Genomic DNA, 23,846 nt, shown 5'->3' with positions numbered 1-23,846 from the left:
CTCACCTGAAGATACTTTCTTCTTCTTAGTGCAAAAGACACTGCATATCTCTGTTTGTAGTCCCAGTTAGTATTTGGATATTTCCCATTCTAATATACTTGTCTTCTCACAGAAGACCACATTGCAGCCTCTTAGCACACATGTGGAAACTCAGGGAAATTAAATTAATTAGCTAAAGTCATGCAGGAAGCTGTCATAGAGCAAGTCTTCCAAATATCTGATTTTCACGCTTTGTTCTGAGTTGGTGCATGTTCCTCCCCTCTCATGTATATTTTCTAAGCAAATCTCCTCTTATTCTTTTTTAAGCTATTTCCAAAGAATACTCTATTGCATATACAGGAAACTCTTCTGTATCCAAGCTGACAAAGTGTATTTTTTTCTGGCTAACAGTTAAGGTCATTTGTATATTTATTCTGTCCCAGTTGAAACTAATATCTTTTTCCCTCCACTACTCTTCTCTCCGGCATCTGTCTTTCCTGGCTGCAGTCCTTCTGGATTCTAATTAGACTTCCAATGGCTTGGCTCAGGGTGTAACCATAACCAATTTATCATTCTCTTCATCTCCCTCCAGGACTTTCATTGAAAGAACAGTACCTGAATATTTCCCCTTTATCTGCAATTTCCAGTCTGTATCAAACATGAAATCTTGACAGATGGAGTCCAATCTGCCACAGTGAGTTAGTGTATTTTTCTTTTGATTGAATTTATTTATTGCACAAAGAAATACAGAAAACTTGTGAAGGTGACTATTCAAAATTAGGGATATAGAATGGTTTGTTGGGTTGGGCGTTTGTTCTAGTTTTGTTTTTGTTTTACTTCTGAGGATCTGGATCATGTTAGGTGAATTAGAAAATGATGTGAGTCTTGTTTTTATTGTGATAAGAGGAGGGACAGATCTGATCATAACAAAAACAGATGTAATGTGCAAAGCCATAACATAGTCCCGCATGTTATCTACTACACACTCTCACACTGACCAGCAGAGACTGCAAGGAAACATTCTGCCTTCTGCCAGTGAAGCCTCTGCCAGCGAATCAGTGAGTAAGATAGTTCCTGAAATACATGATGCTGTAGAAAAGTGTGATAAAAAATTACTCTGCCAAAGTGCTGGGCCAATGAATCAAGTGTTAATGATGGATCATGAAACCCATTTGTTGACAAATAAAACCTTGTGTGCTATGCCAGTGCAACCAACTGTGTCACCCGTCTCCCAGTGACTGCCTGAAATATCACTTGCAGAAGCAGAGTTTATTGATAGAAGGGGCTCATACTACAGCTAACCGATCCAACCAAATTTGCAGGTGCATTATAGTCTTAACTCTTAATGTCCCTTAGCCCTGCAGAGGATATTGAAGTGTTCCCTAGACCAAGGGTTCTGTGAGAGGGAATGGACTAAGACCAAGTATAACATGGGTTCATTCATTTAGACCTTGCAGCTGGATTCAGTATTTTACAATGCGATGCAGCTAGTATGGCTGCAGACTTAAACAGGAATACTAAATGAAGTGTTTTATTCTGGGAGGCAGCAGAGCGGAGCAATTATGTTTAAAACCTCAGAGGTTCTCCAGTAGAGATGAGAGCTGGAATTTCTTCTATTGCCATGCCTACAAGCAGCGTTGGGAAGCTTTTGCGGAGAGACTGAGTCAGCTGGCTAACAGTATATTGATGTTCTTTGTTGCTCGTGAATAGTTTTTTTCTTTTCCCAGTGCTTAGCTGACAGGAGCGAGGAATAACTGACTCTCCAAATGACTCTGAGTGATGCTGTGTGAGATTACCAGTGTGGGAAGTGAAGGATTTGACCAGAGGGTTGCTGAGGTGTGTATTTAAGAATCTCTACCTGCCTTTACATCTTGAAACAGTAATGGTTTATTCATAGAAACTGGGGATGGAAGATATGATATAAACCTGGTCACTATTTATTACTTCATATTTTCAATTACTTTGACCTAGCCTACAAAAAAGTGAAAGCCTAGGCTCTCGAGGAACTTGAATGTTAAATTGTAAACCTCCTGAGAAACAGCACAGCTACCTCCAGTATAGCAGGTGATGACTAGATGTTCTGGGTTGTGGTACCTAAAGACTTTTGTATAATGGCATTCATTTCTTTATCACATGGTTTCTGCTGGTGATCTGTTTGCTCTCCTGTGCTGTGTTTTACCTACAAAGCATAGTAGCATAAGCACTTCCATTGAGGGCAAACACACTTCATATATTGCCTTCCTATTCAAAAGACTGTTGGGATGAGTTGTTTCCTGGGAGAGAGATTTCTCAGGAGAATTTTTGAGCTCTCGGGATTCTTTAATTGATGTGAAAACCCTTCGAGTAATGAACTGGAATTTATTGTAGTGCCCATGTGCAAAAGAGGCACAAAAAACACTCATTAGTAGTATCTAATGTTAGGAGAACTAAAAGGCCAATCTTTTAGCCCTCAGTATTATTACAGATTTTGAATTCCCTTAGCAATGGGCAGAAGCTGCCTTCTAATGGAGAGCCTGGGCGAGCACCGAGATTTCAAGGTTTATGTGCCAAATTTTTGATCTGGCATTTGCAATTCCTATTTTGTAAAGACACGCAACCTTTTTCCTCCCCTTCAGTTTTCCCCTACCCCCTTCCTTCGCTTTGAGAATGTTTTGTTTTTATCTATAATGCTATATGCTATCTGCCTTTAAAATGATTGAAAAAATAAGAAACTGAAAATAATAAGTCCAAATTATTCCAGAAGTGGCAAGTAATTCTTCCAAAATAATTCATGTCTTCTGCAGCCCAGAAAGTATTTGACTCATTTGTACTGGACCCTGATGAAACGTTCTTTTTTTACTTGCAATGGAGCATGAGAATTTCATTTCAAAATATTTGATTTATTTAGCGTGGTGTTAGGTGATTGATGTCATATTCTGGCATAAACAAAAATATTGATTAAAACTTAAATAGGAAGCCAAAAGCTACAGTTGTGAAGATGAGATCCCTTTGTCATCCTGTTCACAGGCAGACACAAGAGGTTGCAAGAAACCCTTACTGGAGGTATTGACACTCACTGTGCTGAATCCTTCAACATACTATTTGATATGAAGGACACTGAGTAATACGTAATAGTTCAATTCACAAACCGACTAGTTTGCTTTTGGAAAAAAATCCACACTTTGTTGTGCATTCATATGTTGCCTTGGGTTTTGGACATGGAAAGACCATCATATGCTGCCACAGTCTGTGCTCTTCCTAGCACAACACAGCCCCTTTCTTTCTCTCATAATCTCTTATGTTAGAGCAGCAGCTCCCCAATCATTTACAGGCTCATAAACACAATCCAGCAGCATCCGTCTGCCCAACAGACCAGAGAAGCAGCTCAGAAACGAAAGCCAAATAAAACAATAACTCACGGCAAACAAACAGGCAACTACAACAATCAGATCATGCTGCAGGAGCTGTTCCAACTACCCAGACACTTCATTAGGCATGGAATAACAAAGGAAAATAGACCAGAGTCATCTCATTTAGCTCTCTTAGGCAAGTTACTTCTCTCAATCTTTTTTCCCCCCGACTCCTATTTATTCTTATTTTCTGCTTGACATAAGGAAATACAGCTTATGGCTGGAGACACAATGAGCTGTGATGAGCCACTGGATTGGGGAATGAAGAGTTCTTGAGTTCTAGTTTTGCTCTTTCATTGAAATTTTTCATAGTCTTTGGCATTTAATTATTTCTGAGCTCTGTTATTTGTTTCTTAACGTATACTCTGCTCTACATTTGACCATAACCTTAAAAACGAGAGAGAATTGTGATCCACCATGAATAAGGTATGGACAAAATGCTTTCTGCATCTCCTAATAATTTGCCTGGGCTTTATTTGACAAATCTGAATTATGCTCATCCTTAAATTACAAGCCATTTGAAGCCAACGTTCAGCCTTATCCAGAAGGCAATTACAAGGTTAAATCTATTAATCGTTTTATATTATTTTGCTGATACGGATTTCAGTTGAAACAACTAAATCTGCAGTGCCCTCTTCTTTCAATGAACTTTTGATATTTCATTTCATGTGTTGTTGTTGGTGGTTTTTTTGTTTGTTTGTGAACGCTGTGTTTTGTGGCAGACTCTCCTTTACAGTGCTGGTTCAAAGTCTGGGAAGTTGGTTGATGCTTGTGGCATCAGGGCAGCTTGGTGGCTTCTTCTCTCCTCTTCCCGTGTACTCAGGCACACAGTCTCATTCCCTTCAAACATCTCAGACTGAGAGGCAGCTCAGGCTCAAGTGTGCGATGGGGACTACCTGGGAACACAAACAGATAATTTCTGAAGTTTTGATCCTTGAAAATCCTTCCTCTCAAGCTACTGATATACTAGAGACAGCCAAACTGTTTTTTAGAAACCTGTGTGTATATATATATGTAAGACTTGGAAGATAAGAGTTTATTAAGTGGGACAAACATAACAGTTATGAGTGCTTACGTGTACCCAGCACAATGTACCCTAGAAGTGCCAAATGTTCAAAACTCCAATAGTTAGCAAGATATAAGTATTTTAAGTCTTCTAACGGAAAATAAATTATGAAACCAAGATGTGGATTAAGACTGCAGTGCTGATGCTTGTCCCAATACCAATATACATCATATGTGGAAAATCCTTTGAAGTCATTATTGAATAGAGACATTGTAAACAACAGATATTCTGAACTTTGGAAAAGGTCACAAACATCTACATGCTTCCAGAGGCTTGTTGAACAGGTGGGTAGGATAGTAAATCTGTGAAGTGCTTAAAGCAGTACTAAACCTGTGAAGCACTAAAACTGATTTCCTTACCTCAGAGGGAGCTTCAGATCTTTGAAAAGCAATTTGGAGCCTGGGGCTTTGGAATATCCACTACTGCAGAGAGACAATTTTTATTAAAGACAAAATAGTTAATACAATCTTTAGATCTTCAAAGTCCATTGTTAGGATCTTTCTCATTGGGTAACTGATCTAAACACGCTTCCATCATTTAATCAAAGCTGACAAGCTTTACAAATATTGCTAATCAGAGAATACTTTCTCCCAGTATTGTGCGAACTGAGATTTTTCCACAAGATATCCATGTGACACTTTCCGTGACTTGCTTGTGAAGAGCATCATTTTGCATGCCCTGGTTATTGAATTGACACTCGTGGCATTTGATACTGCAAGCAATGGATGATAGTGATGGCACTTCTGAGGGTTTTTAAGGCAGTTTTGGCTGGCACATCGCAGCTTCAGTGCTGAACAGGCCTCACCGAGCCAGGTCATTTCACTGATAAGCATCTCATTAGATAAGTAGATATTAAGGGCAAAACTGAGCAGCAGAAGGTAACTTCAGCCTTTTTCTGTAGTCCTTGCTGAACATGTGGGTGGTAGGCTTTACAGCAACCATTTCAGATGTGGTGAAAGGATTGTAGAGTTTACAAATTAACCAATTTAATCCAAAGTTTTATTGATGGTATGCAGTGTTCAGCTGGTAACATCTCTCCATATGTGGAAATTTAGGATAAATTTTATTAGTTTTGTGGCTGGAAACACTAAAGAAGTTCTACACTGACTTCCGTTGCATATGCAAATCTGAGATATTGTCTACGACATTGTTGATTAGTATGATTTTCTGTGTTGCACCTGTTAATTTGTCAATGTGTTGATTTTAAAGTAGACAACAAAAATGCACCGTTTCAGCTTTAGGAAAAAAGCTATTCTACTAAGATGCTCAGTGCTTTTCTGTAATAGTATATTCATTTATCTATTCTATCCCTTAAATATGTAGAAGTAGGAAATGTTCTATCTATTATGCATATTTATTTCTTTGGAGAATGCTAACTTATATTCTGTGTAACAGTAAATTTTTGACCTGAATCCTCACATGAAAATCTGGATCATTTCTTCTCAAAAACTGTGTATGCCTAGGAAACATCCTGAAACAAGGTCATGGAGCAGACCACACCAGTGGCAGGGACAAGGACACTCTGATGGAAATCAGATTGACTAAACCATAGCATCAGCCAACACTAAACAAAGCTCTTGTATAGTTTATGTGAAAAATAGTACAGTTTAGCTAGACATGCAGTGCGTGTATTTGATTTATCAGGTGTGAAATGGAAGGGTATTTTTGTATGAAAGAAAGTAATGCACTCTCCTCCTTCCTTCTGCACACACTCGGCTGGATGTTGTTGAAAATGCCCTCCCTGCCTCCTCTTTAGTGTTTTGTTGAGAGATACCCAAGTGAAAATGCATCCATTGATCGTCACATTTATGGAGACAGGAAGAAATACTTCTTTACACAAAACAAGAAAACCTCAGCTCAGGCAGGAAATCTCATTGGAACCTATTTCTGAGCACTTTAAATATTGAGTTTAATTGTCAGGGACATGATTAATAATTTCCTATTGTTCCCTGCCTAACTTCTGTATCTCAAACTGAGCAAAACTGACCATGTTGCTTGGTGTTCAGGTACTCTGCTGACCGGATGGTTCTTATCTCTCTCTGCAGTCCAGTCAAATTCTCTGCAAGGTGAAAAAAAAAAACACGTTTTCTTCATGCTCCCTCTAGCTAGATTTCTGACTATCATCATTCATGTGAATGAAGGCAATCTTTCTTTTAGTTTTTGGACTGAAAGCCACTGTGTTCCAGTTCAGAGACAGGCAATCCCTCACATTTATTTATCTTCCTCGGTGAAAATCCATTGGCTTTTGATGCAGGCACTTTTGCATAAGCTGTCACTTTTGCGGATGATGTGGTGCCCACCCAGTTTGCAACACAGACAGACTGTCCCACCAGCATGGATGAAGGTTCAAGGACACAGCAGGGTGCTGCTGTTAAAACTGTGATCTCGTTTACAGTGTACCCTGCTAATTTCATTTTAGCAGCTAGATGTCTCTCTTTCCTCCGTTATTAAGAAATAATAGTAGGTGAGATGCTTTTGCCTTTGGAAAGGACTTGTTGCCCTCCATCATTTGTCCATTTTAAAGGCAAATTTAAGGTCTGGATTTGGCTATAAATCTGTAACTCAGTGAGCATGTGACTTGATTTTGCACATAGCTTTTTCAGATCATTGATTGTTTCCCTCTATTAATCTGTTCTGGCCAGAGGCTGACCTATGTTTTTGCTTTTCGTGTTCCTCTGTGCTTTCAATGCAGGATTGTAGATTGAGACACTTTTTCTGCCTGTGGCATTCTTCTTTTCTCTTAATCACAGCTGTTTTCCACCTCATGTAGTAATTTGCATTTTGCAATATGTTCTAAGTCAAAAATACTGTCCTGATGCAAGAAACAAAATCTTTGGCGTAAGCAGTGGATTGTCTATGTGGTTCTGGAGACCGATTCCTTTCACATAAACCACAGTTTGCTCTGCAGGACCACGATGCTGCTGGGTTTAGTGAAGTTGAGTGGAATATCTGAAGTCGGTATTTTGAGAGAGGGGAGGGTCTGGCACTTTTGCCGTACAATGGAATCTGTGGGGTTTTATTTTAGTAGATATTTCTTCTTGTTAATGCTTCCTCTTGTTTTTCTTTTGTTATCTTTATTTAGTGTGTCCTCCGATTGTTTCTGTGGGTGTGGAATCACTGGCAGAAACCAAGGGAAATGTTCCTGTTTCTTCTCTTATGTGGTGAAAATGATATGGTTCCTCTCGTGTCTTTCTTGGAGATATTCAGAGATATGTGGCAATGTGGGCAGAAATGAGGAATTTATCGTATGCAAAGTAAACTATCCCTGTCACACTTTAACGTTCATTTTTGTAAGCGGTTTTTCATCCTTCCTTTTTGTTTAAAAGTAGTAATATGCCTAAATAACAGTATTCTAATGTGTTACTCATTCAGAGAAGGAAATTAAAATGTATTTGGTAAGCAGGTATTGGAATTTATCAAGATCTTATTAATGGAAAATATAGACCTGTAAGTTTTACCAGTGTTTGTGTGAACACAGCTTTCCCGTCAAACTCATATATTAGAGACTATGTTTTTAAGGATAAACATTACTTACACAGGAGTATTTAGACAGAGGAACTTCTGCAGGAACTTCATAATTACCCTCTCATGTTTTTGAGAATATGTCCGCTTTGTTTATGGAAGTCAGACTCCTAGCTTACATGCTGTATGTATGCTGGGCAGCAAACCTTTGTTCCTCTGAAAATTTAATCCCAGTATCTTCTGCCTGCTCTATTGCAACTTTCAATAATAACCCATTAATCAAGTGTCACCCTTCCTAATACAGAGGAGTTCCTTTTTTATTGCCTTCATTTATAATAATTTAGTTTATACTTTACAATGTTATTGATTTTATTAAATGGCTCATTACATTTACACAAAGCTAAATCATTCAATTAGATGCTTTAAATTAAGTCATATAAATTTCTTACTAGATTTATTGTTGGATTGAATTGGAAATCAAGCCCTAAGAAATTATTTTTTAAAATAATTATTGGGGAGGCATTTTTTATTTATGGTATAGGCTAACAAAAGAATATAAATTGCTCAGCAAGTTTTTTCAAAGTTATTAAAACCTAGATTCCTTTTTGTAAATTACTCGGTCACGTAAGCAGTGGAAAGTTTGTTTGACTCCCTCTGCATGAACTTGAAAGGGGAAAATCACCATGAAAGGGGATTTTCTGTAGGTTCAGATAACTGAAAAGAAGCAATATTCTGGAAAATGGTTGATTGGTCAGCCTGTCATGTAAAGGTATATCCGAAGAAACTGAAAAGACAGGGAAGAAGGATCTATATACGACCTTGGCCTCCTCAAGCCTTCTGGGCTGTCCTATGAAGTAAGGGTGAAAGCTGGTCAGCTTATTTCAATTAGAAGAAATCAGTCCACCCAATAAAACTCCTATTGATGCCATTCAGAAATTAGTTTAGTGTTTTTAACCACGTAAGCTTTTTTCAGCTTTTTCTCTTTCCTCTCTGGTGATGCCATTAATATTATGGAAGTTTTTATAATATATACATTTAAGAAAATGAAACATTTTTTTCGCTCTTAAAAGTGAAGTGGGGAGGAATACACCTTGAAGAAATACAGCAACATCAGACACAAGTCTGTTCTGCAATGCTTAAGTGAGTTTGGAGCACTGGTCTTGTCATCACTGATCTTAAATAACACAGTGCATTTGAACAAAGTAATCTTCAGTTTAGAAGCAGAGGGAAAAAAAAAAAGTTGTAGTTAACATCTTATTAACTAAAACCATCATTATTTGTAACTGAGAAGTTATTTTCCTTTTACTTAAACTTTCAAACTTTTTTCCAAAGGAAATTAACTTTAAAATTGTATTCGTCCCAAACCATCTATGAGCAAATCATGGTGATAGAATTTTAATATCAGGTGGCTCATTTTTAGATAAGATACTACTTTTTCTCCATTAGCTTTTCCAAAATTTTTTTCTTATTCCAAACCTGTTAATTTGACAGTTTTCTTGGCAAGTACTTCCTTTTACATTGTCTTCAGAAAGCAAAAGGATAGAAGTTCTTTCCTTGCATTAGTACCTAAAGGTGGTTCATCATTCTTTCTGGTTTTGTGAGGGACTCCCTCAGACTGACTGTCCCCTGTGCAAAAATTTCTCTGGTGGACAAAAGGAATTGTGAAACTGCAGAGGTAAAAAACCTCTCATAAAACAGCAGTTACGGTAATAGCGTAACAACAGCAATTAGTGATGGATACTGGCAGGATAAGTGGTGGGGAACAGAGATGAATACACAGCAGTGGCAAAAAACAGCTGCCCCAGTGTGAGGCCGGGCAGTGGTATAACCCTTAAAGCCCAGCAGCTGGGATTAGGGCCTGTACTGAGTAGATTTGGGGATTTATTGTACTGACCATGCATCTTGTTTCTATTCCTGTGTTATCCTAGCTATTTATTTTCTAGGTTTTTGTCTTATTTTTTCAGTGTTTTCTTTAGTTGTCTTTATCTTTTACACTAGCTGCAACACAGTTTTAACAGTTTGCCTTTCTATTCCCTTTGGAACATTTTGTCTTGCTAATTTTCCCTCACCTTCTCCTTGTGAAAGACGACAGGCTTCTCATCTTTAATTTTTTTGAATAATTAAAAGTCCTGAATTTCTGGTCACCCTCTGCTGGGCTGTCAGGATTTGTAGCTTAAAAAAAGTACTCTGAGCTCTTCAAAGTATTCCAAATGTTTCCTCTCTCTGGTAATAAAAGTAGCCCTTTGTGTTAGAAGGGAATCTATCTATTCATCACAATAAATTATGTTTTGTGCTCACATGTAGCTTCTAGGGGATATTTTTAATTCTTAATACATACTAACTGCACCTTTTTTCACTTTACCTTAATTTTTACTTGTTTCCAGGGTTATTTATCACATAGCTACTGAAGAATTGCTTCTTTTCAATTCATTGTCTTATGTTATAAATTATAATTATTTATGCTTACTGTTTTCTTATGTTTATTCAACTTTACTTAGCTGCTCCAGAAAAAGGTTTTCTTTCTTTCTTAACCTTTGTCTTTTTTGTGTGTGTGTCTCTTGCCTAGTCCTTGGCAGGTCTTTTCACTGTGTCACCTTAGAAGCAACTGTTCAATCTCTAATCACATCTCTGAATTTTAAAAAAAAGACACCCTTTTTTTTTTTTTTTTGAAATGGTATTAAAGATTCTCCCCTTCATTGCTTCTCTTCACAGTGTGATGTCCCATCACCAGTGCTTGACCCATTTCTGCTGCCTGTGGTGCAGTTCTCTTCAGCCTGTCAGCTACAAACATAAAAGACCTTAAACTCGAAACAAGTTCTATATCCCTATCATCTTCTCTTGTCAAATCAAGTTTCAGACGGTCATATCAATGCCCTTGGCAGGACAGAGCCCCTTGGCTGGGAGATCAGCAGAAGTACTGTGGACGGTCTCCTCTTCTCCTGCTCTGACTCAGCTGAAAATGGCACCACCACTTAAGCTCCCACATCGTGGTGCCACCTGCGCATTGCAAAGTGCTCCTTGGTGTCTCTGAGGACTCAGCATGGGTGAGTTGGCACTGCTTTGCCAAAATCTGAACTTCATGGACAACAAAAAAAAACACAATAAGATGGGAACACACTGAGTGGAAATGGGTTATAAAACACATCTGAGTTAACGTTGTTAGTATTCCAGTCAATGAAGAAAGGGAATTGGGTAAAGGGATTAAGCAGAGAAGAGATCAAAATCATCTGTTTGTTTTTGTTCATTATTAGCTGACTTCATGTGTACTGTCTGGTTCTAGCAAGCATCTTATCCTGTCCTACACTAGAGGCAAAAGGGATAAAGCTCTTTGGATTATTTTGTGTTTTTTCTCAGAAGGTTTTGATTATCTCAACCCTAAAGTCTCTGATATGAATTAGATGAGAAGTCTCTCACATCCCAGCAGCTATTATAATGCTGAATTTCTACTCTGAAGTTGGTCCTTTTCATACTTTCTTATAATCATTGTTCCACTACATATGAAGTAATTAAATATTTGTTGATTTAGAGCTTTTAATCTGGGACTCCCAAGACCCATCTTGACAGTCTTTACCAGCAAGACAGCATCTTTTCTCTCTGTGTCCCCCACTGAATTTCTAATTATTTATACAAAAAACAGTGGTTTGAAATCAACAAACATCTGCTTGGACTAAACAAGGAATTGGTGGTGAGAGTATTCACCTAGGAAATGGCAGCAGGCAGCCTGACTGAATTGCCCATGGAGAAGAAAACTTTGGTTCCTTCACTTTCCAGATGAGATCAGAGTGGTCTAAGGAATTTGCAATGGGTGAAATCCTCCATTTCCCCTCTCTCCACATGCCCTTTCCTCCTCTATGCACTTAAAAAAGAGATTTTTGATGCTACGTAGTACAAAACATTTTTGTTTCTCAACAACAACAAAATATATGGTAAATAGGTTGCTGAGAGGTAGAGAAGAATGAAAAACATTTGTGTAGCAAATAAATCACTTAGCAAACAAGTAGTTTTGGAACACTGCATTTCATTTGCCTGTGGGGCATTAATGCCAATCCTAGAGGACAGAATAGAAAGAATAAAATTGAGTTAAATAAAACCAAAGTGTTTAGCCTTACAAACTCACCAGCAGCCATAAGTGCCAAGCATTAATTCCATTCCTGCTGGCAGCAGGAAGGTGGGTGAGACAATACTGTCAGTAGCAGAAATTAAGTCACTGTGGCAGAAACACAACACAAATAAAGAGGAAAAACAATGCAAGGGAAAACAGACTGTTGTTGCTGCATAAACCTCCTTCCAAGCTGGAGGCACAGAAAAAGGAAATGTAATGACTTGGTGCATGTCATCTCGTAGCCTGACAAGCCCTTTTCAGAATAGAAAAAGTGTAAGATGCCAGGAGAGGTCTCGCTGCACATTCTGATGGAGAAACAGGGCTTGTGCATAGCAGAAGAATCCCCTTTTCAGCAGGCTGAGAAATAGAACAAGTCAGCTGTGCTGAGCCCAGGAAAGCTAATGAAAACACTAATCAGGATTAAGCTGAAAGAGAGGAAAGATATGTCATAAGAACATACATACAGTTTTTTTTTTTACTCACCATCATTTAACATCCTTTATATTACAGGCCCAAATTCCAAGACCCTTTTTCAGAAAGAAAAAAAAAGAAAAAAAAAAAAATCTAGAAGTTCCCTCTCATCTAACAACATAGGAGATACTTTTTCTCTTCTTCTATCAGATTATAAATTTATGAGGGGGGAATATCTTTTCAATGAGTTTTTGTCTTTAATCATCATATTTCTATACATTAAAGTATCTGTCATATTTAGGTTTGGTTTTTGAGTAGTTTTAGCACTTTCTGCACATGATCCTGTTTCTTCGTTATATTCCCAATTCATCTATTTGCAGAGAGCTCCATTATGGGGCTGAAAACATAAGTTTGGAATAGAAATAATATCGAAGAAAGGGGATTGAGTACATGTCCCACATGCTTCTCACAATAAAGGACTGAGAAATTACTGTGGATCAACTGTAATTCTCATAATAATTTAGAAATCCACACTTGCGTGGTATTCATTATGTCTTCTATTCCTAAACTAATTTAATCTAGCTACACTGATTTAAAAGTAATGCATAAAATCCAGTACCCAAAGCAATTTGGTTATGTTCTAACTAAAAACATACTTCAGTGGTCCATATCAGTGTTTCTCCTGTAATCAGCACTCCAGACTGACAGGAGCACAGGGACTGGGATGTTGCTACATCCATTAGCTCGATGCAGTGCTTGGAGAAGAGAGAACACACTGAGAGAATACTGATGTGCATATCCTCATTGGAAAACATTGGCTCTAAGTTTTTTAGTTAGTAGATAAGGAAAAAAAAAAGTCATACATTACAATAGAAAAGTAAGTGATGATACAGACCACATGTTTCTTTGGCTCTTAATAGCTAAGACTGCACATGGCTTATGTATGCTGTGGTGCTTGATCCCCTGGCCTTTGGCCTCAGTTTTCCACATGAGCCACTGGCCCAGCTGTGTCTGAGCCACTCGTGGTTGGCAAAACTCCAACACGTCATCTCATACGTATTTTGCTCTCACCAACAGTAAACCCTGGGCAGTGTGGAAGTGGTAACAGGTTATCTTTGCTGCATGAAACCCTACTGTGGTGCTACATGGTAGACTAGATGACCTTTGAAGGTCCTTTCCAACCCGAACTATTCCATGATTCTATGATTAAGGCAGGATTGGCATGAGTGAGAGCTGAGAATAAGAACAAGATGGCCAAGCTGAGTGGCTTAGTTTGGAACGAGCCAGGCCAGTGACTGCGTCCGTACCATTTCTGTGGCAGCAGTAATGTCACACCACTTTTTTTTCCCCTTAGCATGTAAAAGTTTCCACAGTCGATGATCCGCTTGTCTCATTCCTAACTTGGGCTGAACTTGAACAAGGGGGCTGTCAAAAATTTTGATTTTCAGTGCGAGTTCAAACTGTGAGCCAAAGTAAGAGTAGAAATATCCCCTTTTGTCTTGCCTGAATTTATACTGTAAAACACTTGCTGTGAGGTGCTGGAGGTGATCATGCTTTTTTGAATATGATTAAGTATATCATCTTGTTTCTGTTTCACTGTCATCTCTGAAGACCCTATGTACTCAGCATGCAGCCCTAAAGTCTAAGAGGTCATAAGGTCTTCCTAGCTGAAAAAGGTCATTATTTTATAATGCCAGTTGGTAGCTGACATCCAAAGTTTATATTTATAGCCATGCTTTTTTAGGAAGTGTTCTTGTCCTACAGGTCTGGTTGAAGACAATAAAAGCTCTGGCTTTGAGGATGCCAAAACATTAACAAATTAAATTGTTCAGGTCATTAATGTTACTGCAAGACATACAAATAATTTTTTAGGAGTTCAGAGGAAGTTGTAATTCTTATGCACTTAACAATGGGTTCTGGACAACATTTTTGATCCCATCCCCAAGAAAGTGATATCGATATCACCCTACATTCAAGAAGAACATAAGCTGCAAAATAAGAGAAAAGCACCTATGTGTGTATATATATATATATATATGTATATTTTTTTTTTTTTTTATTTTTTTTTTTTAACTTAGGACCTGATGCTCCAGGAATTCCCAAGCAAATATGTTTGGAATTATAGAGTTTAGTCTTTAGGCTTGCAGTTTAACAGTTTCATAGTTATTACATTTGCTTTTAAGTTCACTTTATAGATAACCTTGAAAAACAGTGATGGCTGGTGCAGAGGTTGATGAATGAGTGACTTGCACAAGCTGCATGGGGAGCTTTGGGAAGCTGAAAAGGGAAAATGAGGAGGAGGGAACCTGCAATAGGAATGGGTATCACAAGTGGGAAAGTGATACGTTGTGATAGAATCTATTCTAATCCTGTACCAATTACTGCGATACCACTGTAATATTTTAATCTTACCAAGCTGAAATATTCTGCACATAAGTTGCTTTGTTTGCTTGTTTGTGGTTTTCCCTCCCCTCTGCCCCACCCCAGAAGAAACTATTTTAAGAGTTTATTTCAGTACTTTCCACCAACTACATGCTTATGGAACATGTTTTTTAGCCACTATTAGCTCGGGCAGGTGTTTGATTTGCCAGTCCAAATCCTTTGACAGCAAATATTATTTTAATGAATGCTTTGTTTGAATTTTTAATTCCTTTTTTTTATAATTCATGATGTTTTCTTGACTCTCTTGTCATCAAAGATATTAATGGAGTTAATTTAACCATAATTTGCCTCATTTAAGGAAAAAAAAATCTTTTTTAAGTTGCTATACACTAAACAAGTAAATAAGCATTTAATTTGTAAGCTGCCCATTTTCATCTGGTTTATCTCATTTGAAGATGAAGATTAATTGGCTTCTCTCCTTTATAACTGTGTAGAAAGAACATGTTTAACAATACTCATTGATGAGAAAAATAGACTCTCACTCGACCACATCTATTTAAAGTGCCTCTTGTTAGGTACTGTTATTCTAAGTTTATACTGGTTGTCAGTAGTGCGTGGACAAACAAGGACTTCATCAAATAAGAAGGAAAATGATATAAATCAAATATTTATGTGTATGTATATGTGTTCTTTCATATGTATTACAAGGGCATTTAGAATTCATAAATTAACAAAGAGTTTTGAGTGATTAATTATTGATACTGCACTAGCATACAGAAAATAGGGATATAAGATTAACTTCTGAATTTTTTCAATAATTTTTCATAAACTGTCAGGACAAATTTCAGGTAAATAATCCAAATGTTTTCGTATATATTCAGGTGAAATTGTGGAATAACATAGATGTGTGTGTAAAATCAGTAGTTATGATATGTTGGCAAGAAAGTTAATTTCTGCTAATAGAAAATAATGTCAAATTTCAACTTAAGCAAATCTGTAATAATAATAATTCAATTAAGCTAGTTCTTAGCTTAATCTTTCCCTCAATAACTGTTTTTAGGTTATAATTGCCAATTAGAAAATTAATGAAAAAGCATTGTCTGATATTGAAATGGTCATAATATACTGCATGGAAAGAAAGCATGAGAAAATATATTTTCAATGCTACGTTTCACTTTTACATATGAAAAAATGGTCTCTGAGAAGCTACAAAACACTCTTGAATAAAATGTTAAAACTTGTACCAATTTACTGGTACAAAAAAAAAAAAAAAAGAGGTATTCCTTGCCAGTGTGTGACAGCTCTATGAACAAATTTGTGAAGAATACAGACAGTACCACTGGGGTTTCCTTCCTCTCACATTAGTTTTGCAATAAGCTCTGCCAAGAATCTTGTTTGTTAAATATGAATTAGAAGTCCAGGCTCCTGATCAACATTTTCATTAATAATTAGTAAATTTAAAGCCTGCAGGAAGTGGTTTTCATATCAGAATATGGAGAAATGGTTTATTTTGGCAAATCCCAGATCTCAAGATATATCACTGAGTATGGTGATACATCATTCTCATGTGAGATTTGCTTTCTAAATAGAGGAAAAATAAAAAGCAGGAAAAAAAAAAGGCAGTGTGAACATATTTCTTAGAAACACTTTCTAACCACAGTGGAAAAGCAACATCCAAACTGCCCCATTATTATCCAAGAGATGCAAGTACCATGCAGCGGGTTGGAACAACCAATTTTTACAGCTGATTCACCTGCAAAATTCTTCAGCTTTATATCACATTCATTGGAAATTCAAGATTCATTCAAACCAGTCTAAATGTGAACTTCTTTTTGGAGTGGTCCCTGATTGAATTTGTGGGCTTGGTAAAAGGGGGCATCCTGCGGTGCTAGAGAGCAAAGCGAATTAATTAATGTCCGTGTTACCAAAACTGTGTGAAGGTATTGGAGGGTGGGATATATGAATAGTTGCTCAATTTTTGTGTTTTTCTGCTCTTTCTTAAGAAAAAGGAGAAGGATTTTGTGCAGCTACCTCGTTCTTTTCTTTTTGAAGAGGAAGAGTGTGTGTGTGTGTGTGTATATATGTGTGTGTGTCTGAAATCTGGACAATCAGGCAGTATACCTGAGTTTTTAATCAGAATGAAGCAGTGCATAATTAGTCTTCTGCAGTTATTGCTGTGACCTTCCTCAAATCTTAGTTCAGGATTCATAAAAAAGTTTAACATTTGCTTGACAGCCTAGTTTTAAATATCTTCCTCTGCTATTTATTTATGTTACTGATATATATATATATATATAAGGGTATCACATGGTACTTTGCATGAAAATTAATTTCACTTAGTGTGGTTGGGTGGTATGGTTGGAGGTTTTAGCAAAACTCTCTGAAACAATATTCCCAGGTAGCTGCAAGAACTGCGGTTCCCAAGAATCTGAAATAATAAATGGCAGTCTTATCTTTCTCAGGGGCATTTTAGGAATATTTAGCATGTGAACACATATGAAAACTACGGTGGGCTGAAAAGAGTATTGAATTGTACTTGGAATTATTGAAACTGAAAGGCGGTGAAGAGGTGTAGAAATGAATGAGCTCCTAGAGGCTTTTTTATAGATTATGGGGGGAGGATGTGTTATAATAAAAGGTAATAAGAGCTTTCCTGCCTCTGATAGACTCTACCTTCAGCTAACCTACAGCTATCAGGAGTCAGTAATCCATGTTGGATAAAGAGGCTTTGAGGAGCAATTTTATTCTATTGGAATGCACCAGTTTGCACAATGGATTTGTTCGCTTTTCGCAGGCAGCCTTCCTGAGAGACAATATTTCTGAAGCTCCGCAAAGCGCTTTTTCTGTTTTCATTCCGCGGTGCTTTAATTGAATGAATGGGCTGCAGGGGCCTAAAAGTTGGACTGAGTAAAATCTGCAGTCTTTGAAAAAACAGCCAAACAAAACATGTCAAGCGGTTTCACATGACACTAGGATAAAATGAACATAAAAGGAAAGCCTATTTAAAGAACAGGGCATTAATGTTTAAGTGGTGTTCACTTCAGGATGGTACATTTTACATGAGTCTCTTCCCCTTATGGGAAAGTAATATGCTCCAAGTTGACTAAGTGCAGATTCTTTTCAGAAGAGGTTGAAGGAACAGGCATTGGGAATGCAGCAACAGTGCTGTACTCAATGCAGATTTGGGATATAATGCCGTAAGTCTAATTAACATCGTGTACTCCCATTGTGTTCCCTTAGGGTGAATTGTGGTTTTAAATGATAAGCATGTAGATTGAGACTTTCTTAATCTAGGCAAGTGGTGCAGTAGTACGTTACTCACTGAATAACAAAAAGAATACAAAATCAAATATGGGCAGTGTATTTCAAATAAAGTGCAGGGTGTCCTTTCTCTCATTTTCATTGTGCTTAGTAACACTGATTTATTCACTGAATAGAAGACTATTTTAGACTTGGAGTATAGGATTTGTTTTATTGCACTCTGTAAAGAATTTAGACTTCTGATGGGTTTGTCCTTTGGAATATTTTTTTCTTTGGTGAGATCTCGATGTTCAGCAATGACAAGAAAAGTCATGCAGAATCTTTTTGAGGGGTCAATAGAAAAAAGTCATTCCGGAAGAACTATTTGCAAGTTTCTTCCTCACATATGTTAGATGCTCTGGAACATCCTTTACGGGATACTACTCCAGCAGACTCAGTATTGCAGGCAGTATCTCCTGCTACTTCTAGAAGTTCCTACTTTTCACGTACTAGGTAGAAAAATATTTGCAGACACATGGTATCTTTTCTTTCCTCATCCTTTATGCCTAAGCTGTCACTTTTCAAGAGAGTCAAGCTGAACCACTGACCTAGGATAAAGATTACTGTAACACATATGGCTCAGAGTAATTTATCCTTTTCTTAAAGACTTTCCAGGAGATCTTCATCTTAATGTAAAGAAGGAAATCATTACTCTAGATGTATACGTGCATGTGTTCAAAGAGAGTGCCATCATCTTCAGAGATGACAATAGAAAAATATTTATGCTTAGATATAGTAATGGAACTTCCTATAGACAAGTTATGCATTGTTATTTTAAGGGAAAATATTAAAAGCTGCACAGGTAAAACAAGCATTTACTTGGGAATGAGGTTTAGTAGGTGAATCAGAACAGCTCTGAGCTGTGCTGGCATGATGAAGAGAAGAGAATACATTGCGATCTGAATTGTTCATAGGCTTTTTGGCTTCGCACGACTTCTTTGTCTTGAACAACATTTTGTCCTATTTTTTTAATTAGGTAGAATCCAGGTACTTCTAGCAGAGCTGAATTTTGTGACGTATCTAGGAATAGCAACAATTCTGAGTCCAAGGATTTTGAACTGTGGTTCAAACTTCAAGTGTAGTGCAGATCACAGTTTAAAATACCTGACATTTTTTTATTTCTCTTCTGTCACTGAAGGAAGAGAGCAAGTTAAATGGTCTGTAGTAAAAAGTGATGGAACAAACAGTAGTTTTTAAAAAGGCACAAGAATGTATTTCTTCTTTCCCCTTGGTTATTAACAGTAGCTTTTGTGTATTTTCAAAAATTTTTTGTTTGTACCCAAAATAAAGTAACACTATTTAAAAAGTTGTTCATATTTATGTTTATATATGTATGCCTGTATATATTTGGGTTATGTGCAAACACACATTCTAGGTGTAAGTAGCATCACCTCACCGTTTCTGAAAAGTATACAGAATTTTTCATCTCTTCCTTCGTTCTTCCACTCAGAGGACTGAAAACAGAAAACTGCCATTTTTCTAAAGTAATGGATTAATACACATAAAAAAAATTATTACGTCTCTCAATTATTTTCTGTACAGCAGCTCTTATCATAAGGGGGAAATATATTTAGGGATTGTAACAGTATTAGCCTTTACATTTAAGAGCACACATGATATTTCACAGCCACAGGAAGGCGTATGGTTTAGAAATATTTTCTCAGTGCTTGCAAACAAAGCATATATGGCAGAGACAAAATAACTCTCTTGTGCATTTTATTGAGTGATGGGGACTTTTATGTTGTATCTGACTGAAGACTGAATACTTGATTTTAGTGGGGGTTTTTGTTTGTTTTTGTTTTGTTGTTGTTTGTTTGTTTGTTTTCTGAATTAAACAGTTGTGTGAAGGTTTTTTAATCTGTTTGTTAGTCTTGAGGTTTTGGTCATGCCTACTATCACCCCTTCCTCTCCTTTTTCTTTCTATGCAGGATGCAATATTTGTTCTCTGAATCATGCTGGGACATGTTTTGGGAATTCATGGGATTATCACCAGGGCTACTGCTATCAGGCAGGACACATGCACATTTTATTATCTCATCCAACAGGTTTTCATTTTCTATGCACATTGAGTCAGTATTGAGGGGGAAACATGCTGCCATTACTACTGGCAGAACTCGATAAATATTATAATGGTCTTTTCAATGCTGCAGAAGCTCATTCTGTCATGCTAATACAAAATCTAAAAATTTCTTATAGTCCTTATTTCCTGTCTCTTCCTTTCTCTCATCTGCCCATCCAAAATGGATGGTATCCTGACCCTGAGCAGCCTAAAAGATGGTGCTTATACATAGGCTATGGTTTGATTGGTCAAATTATTTTGTTGAGCCTCTAAAATGTAAACATGTAGCTGCAACCAGCGTCCCCTTTTGGGAACGATGACAGGCACATTAAGTTAAAATACCTTTTAAAGCAATGAGTTACGTTAGTTTCCCAATACCCTGAAGAACATCAGTATGGTAGTTTAATAATCTACTTGTATTTGGTATGGATCTCTATTTTGAGTTGTCTAGTACAGTAAAATCTGGCAGGATTTGTGAGAAAAGTACAAGAGATGAGACAAGATCAGCTCATCACAGACACCATATCCACATTAAGTTGACTGTAGGACAGTCTTTGTATAAATCTGTGCTTCTCCCGTGGACACAGAGTGTGACCCTAAACTGGTGCTATATACCAACAGGCAACAGCAACTCACATCTTTTTCTCTTCACTTTGGCTTTGCCCTGTTCTCTCCCTCCCCAGAAGGAAAAAAAGGCAAAACCAAGATTTTTCTAGCAGAATTTTGTCTGTGTGAGTGCATGTCTCTCCTGAGCAGCCTGAGGCCATGAGATGGAAATGGGCCACTGCGTCATCCACTGAGCAAGAACGAGCTGTATTCTGGCAGAATTACCTACCAGAAAGGTAAGTTCCCCTCATGCAATCTTCCTCTGACAGTGTCTTTGGAAGTTTGTTGTATAGACATTGTTTAGTATTTTAAACAGACATTTCCTTCTAATATATTTATTAGAGATGATGTAACTCGGTTAGTGTAAGGATAAAAATTGTTCCTGTGGTTATTAACATCTCTACATATCTGAAATTTAAGGCTTAAAAGTATTGGTGTGACATGCAGTGCAACCTGTCCGGTTCACTTAGTGTTATTTTGTTTTGGTTTTGTGGTTGGTTGTGGGGTTTTTGTTTGTTTTTTGTTTTTTTGTTTTTTTTTTTTTTTTTCCCCTTGTTTTTTTTTTGGTTGGTTGGTTGGTTTTGGTTCGTTTCATTTTTAACAGTGCTTTTTTTTTCCCCCCTATTACAATTTCTTTCCTTTGTATGCAACTTCTGTGTCTTGGAAGAAATGTTCATATTTTTTGAGTTTCCTTTAGTGCTGATTTGCTGTGAATGTATTTTCAGAACTGCTTGTACCACTCCTTTTACATCCGTTTGGAGCGTGTGATCCTTTTTTGTATGGATTTCTCCTCTGTAGTCCCACTTCTATCCCTGTTGCCCAACTCCCAGTCCATCCTGTGCCATTTTGAACTTTGCTGCCTTTTTTTCCCAATGTTAATATACTTTCTACTATTGTCTTTTTCCAAGTCTTCACATTTAAATGTGTGCAGAATGAGTTTGGAAATCCTGCATGTTCTAGTTATGTCAGGGCACAAGTTAGGTTTGGAGTTTGTATCTCTCTTTGACAAAATCTAAGGAAGGTGTTCTGAAACCTTTCATTGTGTTAGCGATAATAATTGCACCTCTGTGTGTTTCAAAGGGGAAGAAAAAGAGCACTTAACTAGTCAAATCATATTTTCACCATCAGAAACAAGCCCATCTGCAAGAAAGTTAATTGGAGATAATTTGCAATTTGGGGCAGAAAACAAAAGCAATTGTTTCATTGAATTAGAAATTAAGCATTCAGATAAAAGGTAACTCTGGCACTAGGAATGAGGCGTATAGGTGGGGAAGAGGAATTTTGCTCATAATTTCAGGACATTACAGCTACAAGCTGAGAAACCTATGTTTCAAACTAAGCAGAATATTTTTTAAAATAAATAGTCTATAATTTCTTCTACAGCACCTATCTCTGAAGACTTAATCAATGAGAGCACTGTAAGAGCAAGCCTTTATTATCCCTCATGATACCTTTCCTTGGTTTATAGTAACAAGACCCAAATTCTAACTCTATATTCAGGCACTCTAATTGACACTTCCCAAGCATACACACGTTCAGCCTGTACATTTCTGCAAGGTAGGCCTTGAAATGAAATGCAGGAATTTGAAGACCTAATTTTTAGCTTGCTTTCACCTGTGCTGTAAGTATTTGTCTTAATGTACAAGAAGAATTGCTTTGTGGGGCAGCCAGAAAACACAAAGTGTTCCACTTCAGCTGGGTAGAATAGGTTAAAGTTCTCTGCCCAGTATACAGGTAGTGAAGAACCTCATTTTTTCCTTTTCCAGCTGTGCCTTTCTTTGATTATGTTTTTTCTTTTATGACCCTCATCATAGGTCTTTAAATATGGGATGTTGTTTGCTAAGAAACCACTCCATTATTCCAGGAACATATGTTCATGACAAGTACAAGTCATGAACATTTGAATAGTCTCCATCTGGCATGAATTAACATAGTATCATAATAAATGAGAAGTGTTAATACTAAGAAGCTTGTCTAGGAATTCTAGATTTAACCAATATTTATAGTTATACATATGGATTTTAGTTTCAGTTTTGCTTTGAAGAGCATAGATAGAAGTATGATTTACCATACCAGAACTGACTGCAAGCCATAAGACGCTTCAAGGAGTGTAATTCTTGAAATAATCTGATTATAAAGTAAAGTCTCTGTGAAATCCCCAGGTGCTTTTTAGCTCTTAAAAATACTTCTAAGGAAAATAATAAAAGAAAAAATAGAATATAGTACTGTATGCTGTAGTGAAGACAGCAATGCATGGATGCCAACATAGCGTTATTTGCTAACATATGTATTTTAAACCCTTCAATGCCCCTGGAGTATATAACATATATCTAGCATCCATATGGCCATATGGAGACACTACACTCATTTAAATAACAAGTGCACAGTAAAACTATCTTGGCCCCAGAGTGCATGTTGTTTATAAAAGGGAGTTACTCTTCCTAAATTAAACAAAGAAAAAAAATGATCTGCTGAACCATAAGCCTAAAGTACTAACCAACAGAAATTTTGAGAAAAGAGGAACTTCTATCATAATATAACAGACACTGGTTTTAATCACTACTGTGTATTCTGTAAAGCAGTCAAATATATTTTTAAAAGTCAACATTCCCACCGCAACTTTCTATATTTTGAGTATGTTTAAAGTTTTACTGTCCATTTCTGCAGTCTTCAGAAAGCTTCCTCTGTTCTGTTTTCAGTTTCTTTCCATAATCATGCAATATTTTCAAATGCATGGAAACAATACACTAATACTGATATATTTGAGAACATAGCAGCCATGCCACATTTGAGTTAGATGTGATTTTGTTGTTGTTGTTATCGTAAGCTTTCCTTTTCTGGTTATATTCAATTTAAAGTGGAATTTCCTCTGCTACTCAGACTGCACATGTCCTTGTCCCATGCATACACCTTTCTGACTGCCTGAAGTGGAATAATTTATAGTAAGAAAATTATTCTCTATTTGGTATAAATCTAAAAGGAAGTGACAAGGCAACATTAAAAGGTAAAATCTTAGGATTTTCAATATAGAAATGTTCACAAAGTATATTAGGATCAGCTGTGGCCTACAAAGGACTTGTAAATGATAAA

The 23,846-nt window shown here is 37.0% G+C and overlaps 1 long non-coding RNA gene across 1 annotated transcript in view; it reads left to right on the top strand.

Annotated features, from left to right (window-relative positions):
* The window catches only part of LOC110357208 (uncharacterized), a 108,355-nt gene that overhangs the window by 43,726 nt on the left and 40,783 nt on the right, over positions 1 to 23,846 (top strand). The window contains exons 11-13 of the long non-coding RNA XR_010475691.1: positions 572 to 673; positions 1,707 to 1,815; positions 20,834 to 20,992. This is a non-coding gene — a long non-coding RNA (uncharacterized LOC110357208). The remainder of the gene's footprint in view (positions 1 to 571; positions 674 to 1,706; positions 1,816 to 20,833; positions 20,993 to 23,846) is intronic.

The sequence above is a fragment of the Columba livia genome, chromosome 12 (assembly GCF_036013475.1).
Source record: "Columba livia isolate bColLiv1 breed racing homer chromosome 12, bColLiv1.pat.W.v2, whole genome shotgun sequence".
NCBI lineage: Eukaryota > Metazoa > Chordata > Aves > Columbiformes > Columbidae > Columba > Columba livia.
Note: the sequence above shows the minus strand (reverse complement) of the source record. Positions and strands in the feature narration are given on the sequence as shown.